Source organism: Conger conger, chromosome 15 (genome assembly GCF_963514075.1).
Source record: "Conger conger chromosome 15, fConCon1.1, whole genome shotgun sequence".
Classification (NCBI taxonomy): domain Eukaryota; kingdom Metazoa; phylum Chordata; class Actinopteri; order Anguilliformes; family Congridae; genus Conger; species Conger conger.
Genome location: NC_083774.1, coordinates 28,076,383 through 28,090,155, shown reverse-complemented (window position 1 = coordinate 28,090,155; position 13,773 = coordinate 28,076,383). Strand labels below are relative to the sequence as shown.

General features: G+C 41.6%; 1 protein-coding gene across 1 annotated transcript in view; it reads right to left on the bottom strand.

Annotated features, from left to right (window-relative positions):
* LOC133111384 (NT-3 growth factor receptor-like) overlaps positions 1–13,773 on the bottom strand; it is a 226,899-nt gene that overhangs the window by 163,819 nt on the left and 49,307 nt on the right. The gene's annotated exons all lie outside the window — the stretch shown is intronic.

Sequence of the window (13,773 nt, the reverse complement as noted above, 5' to 3'; positions counted from 1 at the left end):
GACTGTTATATCAGCTTTATAATATTTGGTTAAGAACTTAATTCTCTTTCACAGTGAAAACAGGAATCAGGAATCAAAGCAAGTCGGCAGAGATTAGAGGAATGAATCAATAATGCAATATTCCTCAATATGCTTTATTTTTGCTACATTTTTGCAAATGCAGTAGTACTCTAATTTAGGAAATGGCAACACAAAATGGCAACACAAAATGAAACTGCAGTTCCAAAACCATAGTAGGAAAAAAAACTCACACATACTGTATATACAGAATATGTACTCATTGATAAATATGTACATCAATGCTAGTGAACCTGGTCTGCTGCACTGGGCCACGAGTTCTCATCTATATTACACCGTATATTACGAATGCCTGATCCATCCCTGGCAATCTTCCACAGATATGTTCTGGCATGTAGCATTCATTGCTTTCGAGATCTTGTGGACAGTGGACCTTCCACCTCCATGAGAAAGAGTTCCTCAGTCGGGTCGAGACAATGGTGTAAGGTGGGAGGAAAACTGACATTATCCTTGGACAGGCTTCAAACCACTCTGTGAGGGCATGGGGGTGGTGAATATGATTACGAATGTTTGCACATTTCGCCTCACATGCCCCTTTCCTAGGGCAAGCCTTCTATAGAGGTCACCCATAAATGAGATGAGGAGCTCCATATTGTATGGGCCAGTTACTGGTGTGTGTAACAGCAGCTCAACGGAGGATATTGCTGAAAGTAGATGCATGTATGTATTGAAGAAAGTATAAATCAAATATCTAGGACCTCATCAGCCAACTAGTTTTAATAAAGAATGATACAGAAAGAAATGGTGGCTAACACTAAGCCTGACAAAAAATGTGCCGTTTTGTTCTCTATGTCTGTTATATGGGGGGCGAAAGCACATGGACGAAGACCAAATTCACTGACTTGAAACATTTATCGGACAGGCTTTTCAAGCAGGAGGGCAGTGGAACATTTATTGGCAATACCATTAAGCTTGGTTTGTTGGAGAAAACAAACACTTTGATAATTGATAGCGCTTACCAATGCTCTATCCAACTGCACAACAACCAAACGGAGGAAAACAGGTACATTATGTGATAGCTACAAATGATAATTGCACACCTCAAACTGTGAGGCAAATGTGAAATTCCTTTGCGAGGGCATATCGAGTCGGCCCACTCTGAGAAACCAGGGGGTTTGTTGTATTTTTTTAAAATCGATGCATGATGGAGGCCTAATAGGCTAGTCATTGTCGCCAATATTAATAATAGCCCAATGAGGACACCCGGTCCACTGGCAAGCCTACTTGTGTCAGCAGTGTTGCACGTAGACTGTATATAGAATGGTCACCACAAAGTGAAAACTGGATGTGTGACGGACAAAATGGGTTACAGTTAAACACAGACTGACCTCTTTTTTCTTAGACAGTGGATCCACTCAGCTAGTCAGACGAGCATCTCGATGCGCTACAGATTTTTCAGGAAGGGAAAATCTTTTTTTTTCCATTTGCTTGAGGCCAATGTCAAAGTCCATGATAAGTGTATTACAAACTGCGCATTGGTTCGTGTTTTTTGGCAAGTGACAGCGCCTTGTACACTGTTGGGGATGCCAAGAGCCTCAGCACAGCCACTGTGTCCAATGCTGTGCATAAAGTGTGCCCTGTCCTGAACACTCCCAAATGTCTTTAAAATATTTCCAGCCAACCAAAGGGTACTACACACCAATCTTTTCAGAATCAATCATAAAGAAGGTGATAACTTAATCTTATTGAAAAGCAACGTATTAGGCCACAATATATAGTGTGTGTTATAAATAACAGATTTCCTGCCGCAATCACTCGGCTATGAGTTCATTCGCCATCAAGCTAGCGACAGCAGACGACGTTTAGCAAGCGTTGCTTCAGCCAAAAACAGAACAAAGTTTAAACATACTCTAGCTAGCAAATAGTCATCTAACAATAAAATCCATCTGTTACAGCAGGCTAATGCTGAATTTCACACTTCTCAAAACACGCAAAAGCTAGTAACAGGGGAAAATCATTATTCAATTGTGTATGTGATATGACATTCAGTGGATGCCAACATAACAAAAACAACAAAAACAAAACAGTGGCCCATGATTAGAGACCCCACACTTGCATTAATTGTCTACTCACTCATTTGAAGGTGTCTGCTCTAAAACGGGGCCGCAGCTGAGCAGGGTATTACTGATAAACATCTAAAGTTACAGCATTAGTCTGCTGTAGTTAGTGGTCACACATAAGTTTTAACAAAAAAAAGATAATTCATTAAAATCATTTGCAATATCTGCATTCTCTGTACGTTTCACCTGTTTGGAGGCAAAAAAAGAAGAAAAAAAACTTTAACAACCCTGAAGCAGGTATGATTGTTCAATTGATGCTATATAATAGGCCTAGCCTATGCATGCTAATAATAGCTTGGTCATTTCATTGCATTTACAGTAGGCTACATTGTCTTGAATGTTTATTGTCTTTTGCTCTAGTGATGGAAATGACAAATTACTTCACTGATTTGGATCAGTTTGTTCAGTTAAATACAACAATTCTAATCACTGGCCACTCCAGCGAACATTTGAAAATGTATTCGAAGATACGGAAATAGGCGACGCTATGACAACTGCAGGGTGATCATTCTGTGGTATAAGTGGGCTATTTTTACAACGTTACACTTTCAAACTGTAAAGTTGTTGCTAACGAGGGCCGTAGTTTATCCAGTTTTTTAATACCGGAGTTTAAACAGTTTTTTTTTTGTCCCCCCCCCAATTTAACCTGTGATGTGAGCCAAAAAACAGAGGATTGCTGATTTGGTTATTGATTTCAGTAGCCTACTAGATGGTCAGCATTTCAGTATCAGTTCATTCGGGTATGTCAGTCCTGCGGTCAACCAGCCATATTTTCCTTCATTGCCATTAGAATACCACTGACCAGCACGCAAAAGCATACAAATGAATCATTTTGAGTGATGATCCAGATGACTTCACTTCACTGCAGTTCACTTTAAAGATTTGTTCAAAAAGATTTGCTCGTTCACCAACTGCCCAACACTATTTTGCTCAAGCTTGGCAGAAATATAAAGTGAATAGTAGGTTATGTTTGCCAAAGTGAGTTTTTTTATAGTGACATCTGAGAAAGATACCTTGAAAGTATTTTTGATTGATTTTGATGTACTGACTCCAACATACTGATTCATTTTTTTAAAACTGAGTCAACTAAAAACAGACGTGGTGTACCCATTAATGAATAAGTGGACACATGCTTGCTAACACTAAACCGTTTGCAGAAAATGAACAGTTCAAATACAAAACAAATGGAAATAAACCATTTACACATTAAACATTACACATTACACTTTGTAATGTAATGTAATGTAATGTAATGTAAACCAAACCTATATTTTGTTCAAAAAAGGTTAAGGAAAAAATGAAAGTAATTAAGCTACATATAATGTTTGGGGTCTATTTGACCACATTCAGTGACCAAGTCCTGCACAGACTTTGCATACAAAGGTGTGTGGGTTTAGATTTATGCATAAAATATCGGAAATATACAACCATTTTAATTTTTTATCTCAGATTTCTTTGCCAATGACTTGGCACTTTCCCATACAGGTGTCAAACTTCCACTTACCTCAGGCTCTAAAATGATTAGATTTTTCATACTTATGGATAAAAGGCAAGCCATTTGGGAGACACAAAGTGTCTGAATTTTGCTATTACAATAATTTTGTGTCAATTCAAACTGTCTGCAGTTCTGAGCACTGCACTACAAGAAAGATATCCATGTATAAAAGATAAAAGTTATGAGGATATACTTAAGATGCTTAATCTCTTTAAGCTTAGTAAAAGGAGACTTAGTGGGGATTTGATTGAGGCTTTTTAAATTCATTAAAGGGATTAACAAAGTGAACTATAGGCGATCATTCAGGGTGAGTTCGGATAGAAGAACGAGAGTGGTCACTTTGTGGAATAACTTGCCAGGACATGTAGTGGAGGCGGAAACATTGGGGGTTTTCAAGACCAGGCTTGATACGGTGCTAGATACAATTTAGCTTTTAGGCAAACTAAGCAGTAGGTACACTTTAGTGGTAGGAAAAGGTGAGCATTGCTGGGCTGAATGGCCTGTTCTCAACATTATGTTACGTTTGTAGTCGCTTTCCAAACAGCCATGTAGCTAGCTTTTTAACTGAGGTTACTTGTGTTTGCATTTAGCTAAACGTTGTTAGTGCTGACAGCAATTAATTACTGAATCGGGGCTGTCGGTTTGCACATAATGCATATAAAGTGAGATTTGTTATTTGTGTTGTCTGAATAACAACTGTTGCCTATATTGTGTACTTCAATATGGTTGAGTGCTAAAGGGTGAATGAGAAATTGTCCTCAATTAAGGCAGCTTTAAATAGTTGGAATGAGAATTTGCATGGCAAGGAGATGGTTATTTGTTGGGTTTGTGATATTTGTCTGGTTTGGATATTTTTGTGACGTCTTCCTTAGTAAATGACATGGCTGAGAGCTAAAGTCAGATAGCCCAAAGCCAGGTCATGGTCTTGCGGCTCAGCTATTCCTTTTGAAACCCGCAGGCCCCCTGCTCCTGTTTGCCATTGAGAGTCCTCCATCCTATGAGCGACCAGTGGGTCCTCATATTCCTGTGGGCCTGCCATCCTATAAGAAACCAGGTGCTCCTCATGTTTGTGTAGGCCTGCCAGGTTGAAGTTTATTTCGTAATCCATTCAGCCATTTTCGAGGAATCTAATTTCCCTGTGACCATACCTAAGTAAATGTCATCTTGAACTACTTGTTGCATAAATGCATTTCTTGGTAATTTCAGTACCAAACTACATCTTCTCGTACGGGGTGTCCTACCCTTTATAATATGTCATAATCCAGTGACTAACAGTTTAGGAATATTTCTGCCATGGCATTGCTAGGTAATTTCAGTACCAAACTACATCTTCTCGTACAGGGTGTCCTACCCTTTGTAATGTGTCATAATCCAGTGACTAACAGTTTAGGAATATTTCTGCCATGGCATAGCAGAATGAATATTCAGACGTGCGTAAAACATCCAGTGAGCATTTGCGTTGGACCAGCCTGTAATTGTACTGGCTAATGGGGCTACCAGGGCTTGGGTTAACCTAATTTGTCTGGACAAAAAGATATGCAGATGTTTTGTTTTTGGAGAGATTTGGGGACAGTTGAGGACATCTGGGTGCAGCTTTGAGAAAACTCAAATTTGAATGCCTGTAGAAATCCTTTATGCCAGCATGAGTGTAATCTGTAAAACTGGCCAATGAATGCACAAGTGACCTCAGTCAGTCAAAGCTTCGTATAACATTTTGTGCTGCGGAAGAAGATACTCAAATTGTCAGTGCTCTTAAATGTAAAATGTGAACGACATGACAGGACTTTGGGAAATGGCACAGATTATCCGATTAAATGCATGTCTTGTTATTTAAATTTACTGGATTTGTGGATTTTAAAACTGCATATTAATTTCATCTACGTATATTTGGAGCATTCACTTATAGGCAACCATCCACAATCATCCAAAATCAATGAACATTTATATGGGCCAGACACATCAACGCCAGAATTGGCCCACATCACCCTCACCGTAACATCAGCGGTCGGACACACACCGAGCACAGATCTGAGCCATCGCTGAACCGAGCTCGAGCTGACATGGCTTGTTAACTGGGTTGCGTGTTGATGTTGAACAACTAGCCTAAATTAAAGAGGGCTTCACTGCAAAAGTGGCTGTCATCAACAAATCAGGAGAAATAGAAATGATGCGAAAACATTTGTTGGCAATAGGGGACAGAGAGGGAATTTTCCTTTTTCCTTCCATCTGCTTCCTCAAGCTGTTTGTTACCTTGGCTTACCTTCCCTGGCAGGAGTTTTTTTGTGGTTTTTTGTCCTCCCAAGAGCGAAAATACAAAGTTTTTTCAGAGATTGTATTCCCTAAAATCCAGCTGATAAAATATTTTGGCCATTTTTCCATTTTTTCCATATATAAATCTAATGTCTAAAGTGTGCGTACGTTAAGGTTATGGTGACTTGGAATGGCAGTAAGCTCTGCTAAATAATGCACCTGAAGTCATAGTAAACAAAATGAACAGCAGAAAGTGAGTAAGACTAATGATCTGAACATGAAATAGAGCAGTTGATGGAGGTGAGGCAGAGCGCTACTATGGTTCGGTCCCATAATGGTAGCGTATCCAGCAAACTGAATATGTTGCTTCGCAAGCTGAGATCCAGTGAATCATTATAGATTCATCACATGGTCATCTTCAGGAATTTGGCCGGTCCCTAAACTCACTCACGGTGTGCTACTTTCGCTGGGTATCCAACAGTGCAAACGCAGTTAATAGTTATTGAACAAAGAGTGAATTTGCACAATCTGAGATTGTGCTGTGTGGAAAGACCCTCTTGCAAGAAAAATTGCTTGAAGAAAAATTGCTTGAAAATCCAAAAAAACTCAAAAGTTTGATTTAATTTTATGTCCTGACTCGAACCGACTGATTAAAGACAGGTGAAATCAGTGGGGGAGCCATTGCTGAATACGTGGACACATGGTCCCTGACACTAAACCATTTGCAGAAAAAAGAGTTCAAAGACAAAGCAAATGGAAATAAACCATGGTTTCAGGACAAAAAGGATCAAAGTAATGAAACACTTTTCATCTTTTTTTTAATCGCTTGAACAAAAACAAGCAAAGTGGATTTCCTGGACGAGTGGTCTTAAACTCAGCGCCGTGGAGGGCAATGTGTATGCTGCTTTTTATACTTGCCTCTGATCTTAATTATATAATTAGTTGCTGAATTAGGGCTGAAGGTTTGCACATAATGTTGTGTTGTCTAAATAGCATGTGTTGCTTCTATTCTGTGCTTTAACCCCAGAAGGGCTGGGTTTATTTTCACTGAAATTTTCAATCAATATGGTGACATTCACAGAATATACCTTTTTAAAGGATAATACTCACGGATCGCAATGTACTATTTTACAATGCCTTTGCTTCAGTGACAACAGTTCCTTATTTTGTAGCATGTGGGTGGTAAATCAAGTGTGCGGGGGACCTCACCTTCTCTGCATTTTGGAAATCCACATATTACAAGAAATAAAAGAATGTCAGTGTCCTTTTATGAGAAGTGTACAGCGGACCAAATGCATAATAGCTTCTCATCCTAAAAATGTGCTAAAGTGGAATGGGGCGACATGGCTCAGGCAGTAAGAGCAGTTGTCTGGCAGTTGGAGGGTTGCCGGTTCGATCCCCCGCCCGGGCAGTGTCGAAGAGCCCCTGAGCAAGACACCTAACCCCTAAAATGCTCCTGACAAGCTGGTCGGCGCCTTGCATGGCAGCCAATCGCCGTTGGTGTGTGAGTGTGTGTATGAATGGGTGACTGAGAAGCATCAATTGCACAGCGCTTTGGATAAAAGTGCTATATAAATGCCAACCATTTACCAAAAACGTTGATAGAATGTCCATTGTTTACTTAATAAAAAAAACTTGTATTTAGCCTAATGAGTAAGTCTAAATGGAAGACTCTGCCTTTGCAGATCTTGGAATAAATCACTCCTCTGAGTGAATTCTTCTGAGGAGGACAAGGACAGTGCTTTTGACTCCACATTAGAGGGCATTTTCATTCTCAAAATATTGTATTATTATTCAGTATGCTTATAAATAAGGTGCAGGCTGGCTTTTGAATAATAAATGACATGTGACATTGTAGGATGTTTGACTTGCTGATACGGGTTGGGTACTTGACAAAAACTTCAATCAATGGACCTCAAACAATATATTAGTTACTTTTTACGATCTTGTGGTCCAGGGCGACATGGCTCAGGCAGTAAGAGCAGTTGTCTGGCAGTCGGAGGGTTGCCGATTCGATCCCCCACCCGGGCTGTGTTGAAGTGTCCCTGAGCAAGACACCTAACCCCCATTTGCTCCTGCTGAGCTGGTCAGTGCCTTGCATGGCAGCCAATCACCGTTGGTGTGTATGAATGGGTGAATGAGAAGCATCAATTGTACAGCGCTTTGGATAAAAGCGCTATATAAATGCCAACCATTTACCATTTGCTGAGGTGAGAATATGTTTTTCAGAAGCATTTCAATAATAGGATAATTTTATGATAAAATATATAGTATCAAATGCCTCAAAAGACCATCATAGCATTTGGTTACCATGTCCAAGGCCAAATGGCCTTTTTGGAAACCTGGATAGACTAGCTTAGAATTTGTCGATATTGTCATTAAATTTGAAATGCCATATTTCCAGCATTCTGGCTGTGGCTCCATTGTAGCCACAAGCAATCTGCATCCACTCCAATATAAAAAATATTTTAGGTGAGCAAAAAATCTTCTGTAACTTTGAGCAAGATTTAGACTAAATAAATAAACCTCTTAATTGCTTATTCAGAAGTGAAATCACTCTCCACTTAAAGTGGTCGGTAAAAATATTCTCAAGAGTAATTCTTAAGTGTGCTTTTGCGACAATCACAGGTGCCCTGCTGAAATAAAAAACGCATTTGATTTATATTGAAATATTGCTGATGAACATCAGCTATGCTTTACAAGATATACAGTGGTAGTGCTCGAGATCCGTGGAGAAAATAGTGGAGTTGTTGGCTGTCAGGAGGACGCTGGATTACTCAAACTGCAGATCTTATTAAAGTTTGTATTCAATAATCAAATAATTAAGTTCAAAATTGTTGAGTATTTACTCAATACTCTAAATTATTATATTGCTGCATAATCACAATAAAAACGAATTTAACTTCACAAAAGGCTAATGCTTTCCAGAAATGCAGATAATGCAGAAAATGCTACATCGTCCCTTCATGTAGAAGAACTTGCAACAAAAGTGCTTCCAGGCCCATCTGGCATTGCCTCTCCAACAGCAAGCATTGAGGCCCTGCTCCTTGGCCTATTGGTTTGAAATTTAAGAGACCTCTGGATCTCTATTAAACACCAGGTTAATCAGGTTAAGAGTATTTTTAAGTCAACAAAAATTAGATAAATCACTTTTATTCTTAAAGGTTAATTACACCAATTACAACTTTTTTAGCTGTCCACGTGTTTCTATGTCTACTTTATAGTGAAACATTTTACTCAATGGCATTATTTCAACATTTACGAAATATTAATAAGTGTGGGAGTAAAAGTCATTAATTTTTACACATACGTTACACTTAATACTCATCTTTTAAAGCTTGTGTTAAGAAAAGGTGATACATGAGGGATAAAAGCAGTTAAAAGCATATGGCTGAATGAGTAACTGGAATCAATTAAGGTAGCATTTATTGGTTGGAATGAAACCCCCTTAATTAGTACACAACCCAGGCCAGGGATCTCAAACCCCAGTCCTGAATGGCTGCATATCTGCATTATCCTTTAAATCAGCAGCTCATTTAGCCCTCTGAAAAAGGTCTGTGGACTTATTAGCCAATCAATCACTTTAAGCACTTAAGTGCAAAACACAGTAAAAACCAGCTGCCATCACTGCCCAACACTTAGAGAACCTTGTCTTAAACTATGACACAAATGCTTAATCAGAAGCTGAAAATGAACTTGTGTCTCGCAGGTGGAAAAAATATTAAGAGACAGGAATGTTTGACAATATGTTTCACAGCTAGGGATTAGCGAACGGAGGAAGGAGGTGGAACAGTCAATGACATTCAGCAGAGTATAAAATGGTCCGTGCAATGAAGGATGAGTAATGTTTGACCTTTTTCACAGCAAAATCTGATTCACCATGGCCAGGAGAGGGTTATTTGTCTGGTTTGGGATATTTTTGTGATGCAGTGGAAGATGCAGCTCTTCCAACTCCTGTGGGTCTTCCATCAATTGCAAGCCCTGTACGTAATGACACAGCTGAGGGTATACAGTCTGATAGCCCAATGCCACCTCATGGTCTTGCGGCTTAGCCATCCTTTTTGAAAACTGCAAGCCCCCCCTCCTCCTGTTGACTTTGCCATTGAGAGTCCTCTACCCACAATTGTTACGGTGGCCTGGCCATCAGCTATCCAGCCTCCTGTAAACCAACCACGTATGGGCAACCAGTGGGTCCTCATGTTCCTGTAGACCGACAAACCTATGAGCGACCAGCGGCTCCTCCCGTTCCTGTGGGCCTGCCACCCTACGGGAAACCAGTTGCTCATGTTCCTGTGGGCCTGCCATCAGGCACCCTGGCTCCAATAGACCGGCCGTCCTATGCAAGGTCAGGGGCTCCTTGTGTCCCTGTGGGCCCACCATCCTATCAGAGGCCAGCAGGGACTCTGGTTCCTGTAGACCAGCCATCCTAAGGAAGGAGTCAGGATGATTCAGGTCTGGACCTCATTGCAGGTTTACCTATGACTTGTGTTCTGCCTGCTAGTGAAGGTGTGTGATTCATCCTTTTCTTCAGCTGTGCAGTGGGAGGCCTCTCTTGGCCCCATAACTGTCCACCATGCTGCTGCTGTCACTTGGAGTCTCCGGGTAATCTATTAAAGGCAGAGAATCCAGAGGCTACAGGTATTCCATCCTGTATTTTGCCATGTTAATACTAACAATGACTCTGCTTCACACTTGCGGCCTTGTGATTTGAACTCACCGCACCCAGGTCTGCCACCTGTGGCCATGATCATGGCTGGAGTAACTGCTGCAGTAGGAGCCATTGGTGTTATTCTGGCAACTGTACTACTTTTATCCCATGCAGAAAGGGTATTCTTTGGGCTCCTGTGTGAACACCCATCGAAAGATGTGGGGATAGATGGAACGCATCTATCAGTTATTGCAGGTAACATCTTATTAGATAGTTATTGAACACATCTTGATGCAGTTATTGCAGGTAACTGCACCAAGGACATCTGGGAGTTTGACAGAGAACATCCTTGTCTCGGCTACAGCCAGAGAATTCGGGAAGCTTTTAGTGCAGGCTAATGCTGCCTGTGGGACCTCCAAGCAGCCACGGGAGGACTCTCGTACCTAAACTAAAATGAGAATTTTCCTTTCTCCTTGGTTCCCCAGGTGTTAAAATGCACCGACAGCAACTCTTTCCTACCACTGTCACCAGCCTTAATAAATCACATTAGCCAATGCCTATGGATGCATATACACTCAGTGAGCTCTTTATTAGGTAGACCTGTACACCAGCTTGTTAATACAAATATTTAATCAGCCAATCATGCGGCAGCAACAAAATGCATAAAAGCATGCAGCAGTGGTAAAGAGGTTCATCTGTTTTTCAGACCAAATGTCAGAATGGGCAAGACATTTTATCTTTGACCATGGAATGATTGTTGGTGCCAGACAGGGTGGTTTGAGTATCTCAGAAACTGCTGTTCTCTTGGGATTTTCACACACAATAGTCTCAGTTTGCAGAGAATGGTGTGAAAAACTAAAAATATCCAGTGAGCAGCAGTTCAGAGGGCAGAAATGCATTGTTAATGAGAGGGGTCAGAGCAGAAGGGCCAGACTGGTCAAAGCTGACAAGAAGGTGTCAGACTTTACAGCCTCACAATGGAACGCCATTCAAATCTCGAATTTCAAATTTCACCATCTCAAATTTCATGAGCATGTTAAGTTTAAAGTGAGGTGAATTTAGCAAATATAGCATTTCTTCAGCCCCAAGATTGTTTTAGACTGTGGGGATCTGAGTGGGGTGCCAGAATCCCACTGATCCAGTATGATACGGAACCACTGGTATGCTCAGTCAAACAATCCAGGGACAGGTGGGAGTGCTAAGGCCAGTGCATCCCACTGAAAAAAACACATTCAGAAAGAAATGTGGAAAACCTCTGCAGTGACATTTGTACGTACTACAACATACTTGCCCTTGGCCTACCTATTAAACACCCATCAAAACAGTTGGTTGATACATTAATTTCCATCCTGGAAAATTAGAAAATGGACACGACATACTGCTGCCGAATTGTCTTAGTAATTTAGTCTCCATTTCAACCTTCGGAATCCCACAGCAATGCATTTTAAAGTAGGCCTATCTGTCTTGGATGCACTTCGTGTAGACAGTGATGGTGAAAAGCAATCTTTGCTGAATTGCAAGGTGATTATTAAGTAATAAGACCCCTTGAAACAATATTCCAGGCAAATCACTTGGAGAAGTGCCAATAAGAAAGCACTACACAGGGACCAATTTCCTGTGTGTGTGTGTGTGTGTGTGTGTGTGTGTGTGTGTGCTTGGGTGTGCATGTGTATGTGTGCGTGAGTATGCATGTGTATACTGTATGTGTATGGGGGTTGTTTGTGTATAAATGGCTGGCTTTGTTATAGGTTATAATTGCACTTATGTATAATTATTTTAGTATTTGGGTATACTAGCTGCCAATCATGATATGCTCATGGGAAAGTTGATGTACACTTCGAGGGTTCAAGTTTTACCCATGTGATCACTCTAGGACTTGGTAGTACTTCCCTCTAGGGTTTTCAGTGTGCTTGTCCCTGGCTCTGATTTGCACTTTATTGTACGTCGCTCTGGATAAGAGCGTCAGCTAAATGACTGTAAAGTAATGTAATGTAACATAAAATATTTATTTGTGTATAGATCATTAGGTCAGAAACTGAAGCCTGAAGGTAATTTAAACTGAAAAAACTGTACCGACAGGATGTAACCTTGGACAGATGTAAATTAAGACATAAATTAAGACAAAACCACTGTTCCAGAGGAGGTCAGAACAGTTACCGTGGCAGGACCACCAAAGCAGTCGTGGCGCAGGAGAGATTTCGGCAGAGGTCTGAAGTAGGACCCCCTCCCTGGGCTCACCGTGAAAGTGACATTTTGCGGGAAAGGCTCAGCGCTTTAATGAGAACGACTTTCATCCGTCCTTTTGTGGGAGTGACCTTTCCTCCGCGCCCCGTGACGGCCTTCCGCCCGAACGCATCGAGCGTCTTCTCCAGCGCCGGGGAAATGAGCCGCCTCTCCCGCCGCTCCCAAACGCTAACCTTATTAGTACCTTTACAGGCCAGACCCGGCCCCCGTACTCGCAACATCAAAAGGGCTGAGGGCCGGTTCAAAGCGAAGGGGTCCGTATCGATTTCTTTCTCTTTTATCTAAAAACGGTTAGAAATGCATTTTAGCCGGCGCGTGGGGAACGACGGCGGGTAAAAGGGGAAGGGGGGGGGGGGGGGGGGGGGTGCACACTTGCAGTGATGCGCCAGAGATTGGGAGACACGCAGGATCAGAGACAAACAAAGAGGGCCGGCGCTAATGCGATTGCGCTCTAAATTAATTCAAAGGAACCCAATTAGGCTTAACGGCGAGAGTCAAGAGGGACGGGAGCCGCTAATACGGCGGCGATGTCGGAGCTTCTTCTCCTCAGGCCGCGAACGCGTCGCTGTGACCGGGGTGTCTGCAGCTCAACTGCGCTGCTTTGTGGTTTGGATGAATCAGGATGTGAAGAGGACATTTTCAGTGAAAACATTAAGGACTGATAAAAAAACATGACCTTTCTCTTACCTATACTGTGGCTCCCAAGCTCCCAAGCTGGAATTAAGAGGCTCTTTTCTCACACACACACACACACACACACACACATTCGACACCAGTAAGCCCCCATTGACAAACCGGCTCCATTCAGTATTTTTAATGACTCCACATCTTGCGCGCTCAACTGTTCCCTCTGAACCTCCAGCGAGAGGCAGGTCTGTTAATGAGCCCCGTAATAACACAACCTACCCCACTTCAGCTTCCCCGCTCACCAGCCATAACAGTGCCGTTACCCAGCCCTCCAGGAGCAATGCGGGCGAGCGCACTGCCAGCATTAAGGG